Raw genomic sequence first — 10,775 nt, 5'->3', positions numbered from 1 at the left:
CACCCAGGTTCCGCTATTGGTTATTGACCGGAGACGTGTCTCGGTCATGTCTACATAGTTCTCGAACCCGTAGGGTCCGCACGGTTAATGTTTGGTGACGATCGGTATCATGAGTTTATGTGTTTTGATGCACCGATGGTAGTTCGGAGCCCCGGATAGGATCACGGACATGACGAGGAGTCTCTAAATGGTCGAGACATAAAGATCGATATATTGGACGACTATATTTGGACTTCAGAATGGTTCCGGGAGAGATCGGGCATATACCGGATCACTGGGGGTTACCGGAACCCTCCAGGAGGTATATGGGCCTTATTGGGCCATAGTGGGGGAGAGGAGAAGGGAGCAAAGGAGAGGGCGCGCCCCCCCAAGCCCAATCCGAATTGGGAAGGGGGCCGGCCCCCCTTTCCTTCCTCCTTCCTTCCCCTTCCTTCTCTCCTAGTCCAACTAGGGAAGGTGGGGGGGGGGAATCCTACTCCCGGTGGGAGTAGGACTCCTCCAGGGCGCGCCATAGAGGGGTCGGCCCTCCCCCCTCCTCTATTCCTTTATATACGGGGAGGGAGGCACCACATGGATGTTGGGGAACATAGTAATTTCAAAAAAAATCCTACACACACATAAGATCATGGTGATGCATGGCAACGAGAGGGGAAAGTGTGTCTACGTACCCTCGTAGACCGAAAGCGGAAGCGTTAGCACAACGCGGTTGATGTAGTTGTACGTCTTCATGGTCCGACTGATCAAGCACCGAAAGCACGACACCTCCGAGTTCTTGCACACGTTCAGCTCGATGACGTCCCTCGAATTCCGATCCAGCCGAGTGTCGAGGGAGAATTCCGTCAGCACGACAGTGTGGTGACGATGATGATGTTCTACCGACGCAGGGCTTTGCCTAAGCACTGCTATGATATTATCGAGGAGGATTATGGTGGAGGGGGGCATCGCACACGGCTAAGAGACAATGATCAATTGTTGTGTCTATGGGGTGCCCCCCTCCCCCGTATATAAAGGAGTGGAGGAGGGGGGCGGCCAAGGGGGGATTCCTACTCCCATCGGGAGTAGGACTCCTCCTTTCCCTATTTGGAGAGGGAGAGGGAAGGAAGAGGAAGGAGGGAGGAAGGAAAGGGGGGCCCGACCCCCTTGCCAATTCGGATTGGGCTTGGGGGGGCGCGCCCCCTCCCTTGCTCCTTTCCCCTCCTTTCCACTAAAGCCCATTAAGGCCCATATACCTCCCGGGGGGTTCCGATAACCTCCCGGAGCTCCGGTATTGTCCCAATCTCACCCGGAACCATTTCAGTGTTCAAATATAGTCATCCAATATATCGATCTTTATGTCTCGACCATTTTGAGACTCCTCGTCATGTCCGTGATCACATCCGGGACTCCGAACAACCTTCGGTACATAAAAACACATAAACTCGTAATATAACCGTCATCTAACTTTAAGCGTGCGGATCCTACGGGTTCGAGAACTATGTAGACATGACCGAGACATGTCTTCAGTCAATAACCAATAGCGGAACCTGGATGCTCATATTGGCTCCTACATATTCTACGAAGATCTTTATTGGTCAAACCACATAACAACATACATTGTTCCCTTTGTCATCGGTATGTTACTTGCCCGAGATTCGATCGTCGATATCTCAATACCTAGTTCAATCTCCTTACCGGCAAGTATCTTTACTCATTACGTAATGCATCATCCCGTAACTAACTCATTAGCTACATTGCTTGCAAGGCTTATAGTGATGTGTATTACCGAGAGGGCCCAGAGATACCTCTCCGACAATCGGAGTGACAAATCCTAATCTCGAAATACGTCAACTCAACAAGTACCTTCGGAGACACCTGTAGAGCACCTTTATAATCACCCAGTTATGTTGTGATGTTTGGTAGCACACATAGTGTTCCTCCGGTAATCAAGAGTTACATAATCTCATAGTCGTCGGAACATGTATAGGTCATGAAGAAAGCAATAGCAACATACTAAACGATCAAATGCTAAGCTAACGGAATGGGTCAAGTCAATCACATCATTCTTCTAATGATGTGATCCTGTTAATCAAATGACAACACATGTCTATGGTTAGGAAACTTAACCATCTTTGATGCACAAGCTAGTCAAGTAGAGGCATACTAGTGACACTATGCTTGTCTATGTATTCACACATGTATTATGTTTCCGGGTAATACAATTATAGCATGAATAATAAAAATTTATCATGATATGAGGAAATAAATAATAACTTTATTATTGCCTCTAGGGCATATTTCCTTCAGTCTCCCACTTGCACTAGAGTCAATAATCTAGATTACACAGTAATGATTCTAACACCCATGGAGCCTTGGTGTTGATCATGTTTTGCTCGTGGAAGAGGCTTAGTCAACGGGTCTGCAACATTCAGATCCGTATGTATCTTGCAAATCTTTATGTCTCCCACCTGGACTTGGTCCCGGATGGAATTGAAGCGTCTCTTCATGTGCTTGGTTCTCTTGTGAAATCTGGATTCCTTTGCCAAGGCAATTGCACCAGTATTGTCATAAAAGATTTTCATTGGACACGATGCACTAGGTATGACACCTAGATCGGATATGAACTCCTTCATCCAGACTCCTTCATTTGCTGCTTCCGAAGCAGCTATGTACTCCGCTTCACATGTAGATCCCGCCACGACGCTTTGTTTAGAACTGCATCAACTGACAGCTCCACCATTCAATATAAACACGTATCCGGTTTGCGATTTAGAATCGTCCGGATCAGTGTCAAAGCTTGCATCGACGTAACCATTTACGACTAGCTCTTTGTCACCTCCATAAACGAGAAACATATCCTTAGTCCTTTTCAGGTATTTCAGGATGTTGTTGACCGTTGTCTAGTGATCCACTCTTGGATTACTTTGGTACCTCCCTGCTAAACTAATAGCAAGGCACACATCAGGTCTGGTACATAGCATTGCATACATGATAGAGCCTATGGCTGAAGCATAGGGAACTTCTTTCATTTTCTCTCTATCTTCTGCAGTGGTCGGGCATTGAGTCTGACTCAATTTCACACCTTGTATTACAGGCAAGAACCCTTTCTTTGCTTGATCCATTTCGAACTTTTTCAAGACTTTATCAAGGTATGTACTTTGTGAAAGTCCAATTAAGCGTCTTGATCTATCTCTATAGATCTTGATGCCCAATATGTAAGCATCTGCACCGAGGTCTTTCATTGAAAAACTTTTATTCAAGTATCCTTTTATGCTATCCAGAAATTCTATATCATTTCCAATCAATAATATGTCGTCCACATATAAGATTAGAAATGCTACAGAGCTCCCACTCACTTTCTTGTAAATACAGGCTTCTCCAAAAGTCTGTATAAAACCATATGCTTTGATCACACTATCAAAGCGTTTATTCCAACTCCGAGAGGCTTGCACCAGTCCATAAATGGATCGCTGGAGCTTGCACATTTTGTTAGCATCCTTTGGATCAACAAAACCTTCTGGTTGCATCATATACAACTCTTCTTCCAGAAATCCATTCAGGAATGCAGTTTTGACATCCATTTGCCAAATTTCATAATCATAAAATGCAGCAATTGCTAACATGATTCGGACAGACTTAAGCATCGCTACGGGTGAGAAAGTCTCATCGTAGTCAACCCCTTGAACTTGTCGAAAACCTTTCGCAACAAGTCGAGCTTTGTAGACAGTAACATTACCATCAGCGTCAGTCTTCTTCTTGAAGATCCATTTATTCTCGATGGCTTGCCGATCATCGGGCAAGTAAACCAAAGTCCACACTTTGTTCTCATACATGGATCCCATCTCAGATTTCATGGCCTCAAGCCATTTTGCGGAATCTGGGCTCATCATTGCTTCCTCGTAGTTTGTACGTTCGCCATGGTCAAGTAACATGACTTCCAGAATAGGATTACCGTACCACTCTGGTGCGGATCTTACTCTGTGACCTACAAGGTTCGTTAGTAACTTGATCTGAAGTTTCATGATCAATATCATCAGCTTCCTCACTAATTGGTGTAGTCGTCACAGGAACCAGTTTCTGTGATGAACTATTTTCCAGTAAGGGAGCATGTATAGTTACCTCATCAAGTTATACTTTCCTCCCACTCACTTCTTTCGAGAGAAACTCCTTCTCTAGAAAGGATCCATTCTTTGCAACAAATATCTTGCCTTCGGATCTGTGATAGAAGGTGAACCCAACAGTTTCCTTTGGGTATCCTATGAAGACACATTTCTCCGATTTGGGTTCGAGCTTATCAGGTTGAAGCTTTTTCACATAAGCATCGCAGCCCCAAACTTTAAGAAACGGCAACTTTGGTTTCTTGCCAAACCATAGTTCATAAGGCGTCATCTCAATGGATTTTGATGGTGCCCTATTTAACGTGAATGTAGCCGTCTCTAAAGCATATCCCCAAAATGATAGCGGTATATCAGTAAGAGACATCATAGATCGCACCATATCTAGTAAAGTACGATTACGACGTTCGGACACACCATTACGCTGTGGTGTTCCGGGTGGCGGGAGTTGCGAAACTATTCCGCATTGTTTCAAATGTAGACCAAACTCGTAACTCAAATATTCTCCTCCACGATCAGATCGTAGAAACTTTATTTTCTTGTTACGATGATTTTCAACTTCACTCTGAAATTCTTTGAACTTTTCAAATGTTTCAGACTTATGTTTCATTAAGTAGATATACCCATATCTGCTCAAATCATCTGTGAAGGTGAGAAAATAACGATACCCGCCGCGAGCCTCAACATTCATTGGACCACATACATCAGTATGTATGATTTCCAATAAATCAGTTGCTCGCTCCATAGTTCCGGAGAACGGCGTTTTAGTCACCTTGCCCATGAGGCATGGTTCGCAAGTACCAAGTGATTCGTAATCAAGTGATTCCAAAAGTCCATTAGTATGGAGTTTCTTCATGCGCTTTACACCAATATGACCTAAATGGCAGTGCCACAAATAAGTTGCCCTATCATTATCAACTCTGCATCTTTTGGCTTCAACATTATGAATATGTGTATCACTACTATCGAGATTCATCAAAAATAGACCACTCTTTAAGGGTGCATGACCATAAAAGATATTACTCATATAAATAGAACAACCATTATTCTCAGATTTAAATGAATAACCGTCTCGCATCAAACAAGATCCAGATATAATGTTCATGCTCAACGTTGGCTCCAAACAGCAATTATTTAGGTCTAAAACTAATCCCGAAGGTAGATGCAGAGGTAGCATGCCGATGGCGATCACATTGACTTTGGAACCATTTCCCACGCGCATCGTCACCTCATCCTTAGCCAGTGTCCGCTTAATCCGTAGTCCCTGTTTCGAGTTGCAAATATTAGCAACAGAACCAGTATCAAATACCCAGGTGCTACTGCAAGCTCTGGTAAGGTACACATCAATAACATGTATATCACATCTACCTTTGTTCACCTTGCCATCCTTCTTATCCGCCAAATACTTGGGGCAGTTCCGCTTCAAGTGACCAGTCTGCTTGCAGTAGAAACACTCAGTCTCAGGCTTAGGTCCAGACTTGGGTTTCTTCTCTTGAGCAGCAACTTGTTTGTTCTTCTTCTTGAAGTTCCCCTTATTTTTCCCTTTGCCCTTTTTCTTAAAACCAGTGGTCTTATTAACCATGAACATTTGATGCTCCTTCTTGATTTCTACCTCCGCAGCCTTTAGCATTGCGAAGAGCTCGGGAATTGTCTTATCCATCCCTTGCATATTATAGTTCATCACGAAGCTCTTGTAGCTTGGTGGCAGTGATTGAAGAATTCTTTCAATGACGCTATCATCCGGAAGATTAACTCCCAGTTGAATCAAGTGATTGTTATACCCAGACATTCTGAGTATATGCTCACTGACAGAACTATTCTCCTCCATCTTGCAGCTATAGAACTTATTGGAGACTTCATATTTCTCAATCCAGGCATTTGCTTGAAATATTAACTTCAACTCCTGGAACATCTCATATGCTCCATGACATTCAAAACATCGTTGAAGTCCCGGTTCTAAGCCGTAAAGCATGGCACACTGAACTATCGAGTAGTCATCAGCTTTGCTTTGCCAGACGTTCATAACATCTGGTGTTGCTCCTGCAGCAGGTTTGGCACCTAGCGGTGCTTCCAGGATGTAATTCTTTTGTTCAGCAATGAGGATAATCCTCAAGTTACGGACCCAGTCCATGTAATTGCTACCATCATATTTCAACTTTGCTTTCTCAAGGAACGCATTAAAATTCAACGGAACAACAGTACGGGCCATCTATCTACTACAAACATAGACAAGCAAAATACTATCAGGTACTAAGTTCATGATAAATTTAAGTTCAATTAATCATATTACTTAAGAACTCCCACTTAGATAGACATCCCTCTAAGCATCTAAGCGATCACGTGATCCAAATCAACTAAACCATAATCGATCATCACGTGAAATGGAGTAGTTTTCAATGGTAAACATCACTATGTTGATCATATCTACTATATGATTCATGCTCGACCTTTCGGTCTCAGTGTTCCGAGGCCATATCTGCATATGCTAGGCTCATCAAGTTTAACCTGAGTATTCTGTGTGTGCAAAACTGGCTTGCAGCCGTTGTAGATGGACGTAGAGCTTATCACACCCGATCATCATGTGGTGTCTGGGCACGACGAACTTTGGCAACGGTGCATACTCAGGGAGAACACTTTTATCTTGAAATTTAGTGAGAGATCATCTTATAATGCTACGTTAATCAAAGCAAGATAAGATGCATAAAAGATAAACATCACATGCCATCAATATAAGTGATATGATATGGCCATCATCATCTTGTGCTTGTGATCTCCATCTCCGAAGCACCGTCATGATCACCATCGTCACCGGCGCGACACCTTGATCTCCATCGTAGCATCATTGTCGTTTCACCACCTATTGCTTCTACGACTATTGCTACCGCTTAGTGATAAAGCAAAGCAATTACAGGGCGATTGCATTGCATACAATAAAGCGACAACCATATGGCTCCTGCCAGTTGCCGGTAACTCGGTTACAAAACATGATCATCTCATACAATAAAATATAGCATCACGTCTTGACCATATCACATCACAACATGCCCTGCAAAAACAAGTTAGACGTCCTCTACGTTGTTGTTGCAAGTTTTACGTGGCTGCTACGGGCTGAGCAAGAACCGTTCTTACCTACGCATCAAAACCACAACGATAGTTCGTCAAGTTAGTGTTGTTTTAACCTTCTCAAGGACTAGGCGTAGCCACACTCGGTTCAACTAAAGTTGGAGAAATTGACACCCGCCAGCCACCTACGTGCAAAGCACATCAGTAGAACCAGTCTCGCGTAAGCGTACGCGTAATGTCGGTCCGGGCCGCTTCATGCAACAATACCGCCGAACCAAAGTATGACATGCTGGTAAGCAGTATGACTTGTATCGCCCACAACTCACTTGTATTCTACTCGTGCATATAACATCAACGCATAAAACCAGGTTCAGATGCCACTGTTGGGGAACGTAGTAATTTCAAAAAAAAAAATCCTACGCACACGCAAGATCATGGTGATGCATAGCAACGAGAGGGGAGAGTGTGTCTAAGTAGCCTCGTAGACCGAAAGCGGAAGCGTTAGCACAACACGGTTGATGTAGTCGTACGTCTTCACAGTCCGACCGATCAAGCACCGAAAGCACGACACCTCTGAGTTCTTGCACACGTTCAGCTCGATGAAGTCCCTCGAACTCTGATCCAGCCGAGTGTTGAGGGAGAGTTCCGTCAGCACGACGGCGTGGTGACGATGATGATGTTCTACCGACGCAGGGCTTCGCCTAAGCACCGCTATGATATTATCGAAGAGGACTATGGTGGATGGGGGCACCGCACACGGCTAAGAGATCGATGATCAATTGTTGTGTCTATGGGGTGCCCCCTCCCCCGTATATAAAGGAGTGGAGGAGGGGGGCGGCCAAGGGGAGGAGGCGCGCCCAAGGGGGGAGTCCAACTCCCACCAGGAGTAGGACTCCTCCTTTTCCTATTTGGAGAGGGAGAGGGAAGGAAGAGGAACGAGGGAGGAAGGAAAGGGGGGCGGCCCCCTTCCCAATTCAGATTGGGATTGGGGGCGCGCCCCCTCCCTTTCTCCTTTCCCCTCCTTTCCACTAAAGCCCATTAAGGCCCATATACCTCCCGGGGGGTTCCGATAACCTCCCGAAGCTCCGGTATTGTCCCAATCTCACCCGGAACCATTCTAGTGTCCAAATATAGTCATCCAATATATCGATCTTTATGCCTCGACCATTTCGAGACTCCTCGTCATGTCCGTGATCACATCTGGGACTCCGAACAACCTTCGGTACATCAAAACACATAAACTCATATTATAACCGTCATCTCACTTTAAGCGTGCGGACCCTACGGGTTCGAGAACTATGTAGACATGACCGAGACATGTCTCCGGTCAATAACCAATAGCGGAACCTGGATGCTCATATTGGCTCCTACATATTCTACGAAGATCTTTATCAGTCAAACCACATAATAACATACGTTGTTCCCTTTGTCATCGGTATGTTACTTTCCCGAGATTCGATCGTCGGTATCTCAATACCTAGTTCAATCTCGTTACCGGCAAGTCTCTTTACTCGTTCCATAATGCATCATCCCACAACTAACTCATTAGTCACATTGCTTGCAAGGTTTATAGTGATGTGCATTACCGAGAGGGCCCGGACATACCTCTCCGACAATCGGAGTGACAAATCCTAATCTCGATCTATGCCAACTCAACAAGTACCATCGGAGACACCTGTAGAGCACCTCTATAATCACCCAGTTACGTTGTGACGTTTGGTAGCACACAAAGTGTTCCTCCGGTATTCGGGATTTGCATAATCTCATAGTCATAGGAACATGTATAAGTCATGAAGAAAGCAATAGCAATATAGTAAATGATCAAATGCTAAGCTAACGGAATGGGTCAGGTCAATCACATCATTCTCTAATGATGTGACCCCATTAATCAAATGACAACTCATGTCTACGGCTTGGATACTTAACCATCTTTGATTCAACGAGCTAGTCAAGTAGAGCATATTAGTGACACTCTGTTTGTCTATATATTCACACATGTACTAAGTTTCCGGTTAATACAATTCTAGCATGAATAATAAAATTTATCATGATATAAGGAAATATAAATAACAATTTTATTATTACCTGTAGGGCATATTTCTTTCAGTCTCCCACTTGCACTAGAGTCAATAATGTAGATTACACTGTAATGATTCTAACACCCATGAAGTCTTGGTGCTGATCATGTTTTGCTCATGAGAGAGGCTTAGTCAATGGGTCTGCTACATTCAGATCTGTATGTATCTTGCAAATCTCTGTGTCTCCCTCCTTGACTTGATCGTGGATGGAATTGAAGCGTCTCTTGATGTGCTTGGTTCTCTTGTGAAATCTGGATTCCTTTGCCAAGGAAATTGCACCAGTATTATCACAAAAGATTTTCATTGGACCCAATGCACTAGGTATGACACCTAGATCAGATATGAACTCCTTCATCCAGACTCCTTCATTTGCTGCTTCCGAAGCAGCTATGTATTCCGCTTCACACGTAGATCCCGCCATGACGCTTTGATTAGAACTACACCAACTGACAGCTCCACCGTTTAATATAAATACGTATCCGGTTTGTGACTTAGAGTCATTCGGATCAGCGTCAAAGCTTGCATCAACGTAACCATTTACGACGAGCTCTTTGTCACCTCCATAAACAAGAAACATATCCTTAGTCCTTTTCAGGTATTTCAGGAATTTATTGACTGCTGTCAAGTGATCCACTCCTGTATTACTTTGGTACCTCCCTGCTAAACTAATAGCAAGGCACACATCAGGTCTGGTACACAGCATTGCATACATGATAGGGCCTATGTCTGAAGCATAGGGAACACCTTTCATTTTATCTCTATGTTCTGCAGTGGTCAGGCATTGAGTCCGACTCAACTTCACACCTTGTAACACAGGCACGAACCCTTTCTTTGCTTGATCCATTTTGAACTTCTTCAAAACTTTATCAATGTACTGTTGGGGAACGTAGTAATTTAAAAAAAAATCCTACGCACACGCAAGATCATGGTGATGCATAGGAACGAGAGGGGAGAGTGTCGTCCACGTACCCTCATAGACCGTAAGCGGAAGCGTTATGACAATGTGGTTGATGTAGTCGTACGTCTTCACGATCGACCGATCCTAGTACCGAACGTACGGCACCTCCGCGATCTGCACCCGTTCAGCTCGGTGACGTCCCACGAACTCACGATCCAGTAGAGCTTCGAGGGAGAGCTTTGTCAGCACGAAGGCGTGATGACGGTGATGATGAAGCTACCGGCACAGGGCTTCGCCTAAGCCCTACGACGATATGACCGAGGTGGAATATGGTGGAGGGGGGCACCGCACACGGCTAAAAGATCAATGATCAACTTGTGTGTCCATTGAAGGAAATATGCCCTAGAGGCAATAATAAAGTTATTATTTATTTCCTCATATCATGATAAATGTTTATTATTCATGCTAGAATTGTACTACCCGGAAACATAATACATGTGTGAATACATAGACAAACATAGTGTCACTAGTATGCCTCTACTTGACTAGCTCGTGAATCAAAGATGGTTAAGTTTCCTAACCATAGACATGTGTTGTCATTTGATTAACGGGATCACATCATTAGAAGAATGATGTGATTGACTT

Source organism: Triticum dicoccoides, chromosome 5B (assembly GCF_002162155.2).
Source record: "Triticum dicoccoides isolate Atlit2015 ecotype Zavitan chromosome 5B, WEW_v2.0, whole genome shotgun sequence".
Taxonomy (NCBI): Eukaryota; Viridiplantae; Streptophyta; class Magnoliopsida; order Poales; family Poaceae; genus Triticum; species Triticum dicoccoides.
This window is presented reverse-complemented; position numbering follows the sequence as displayed.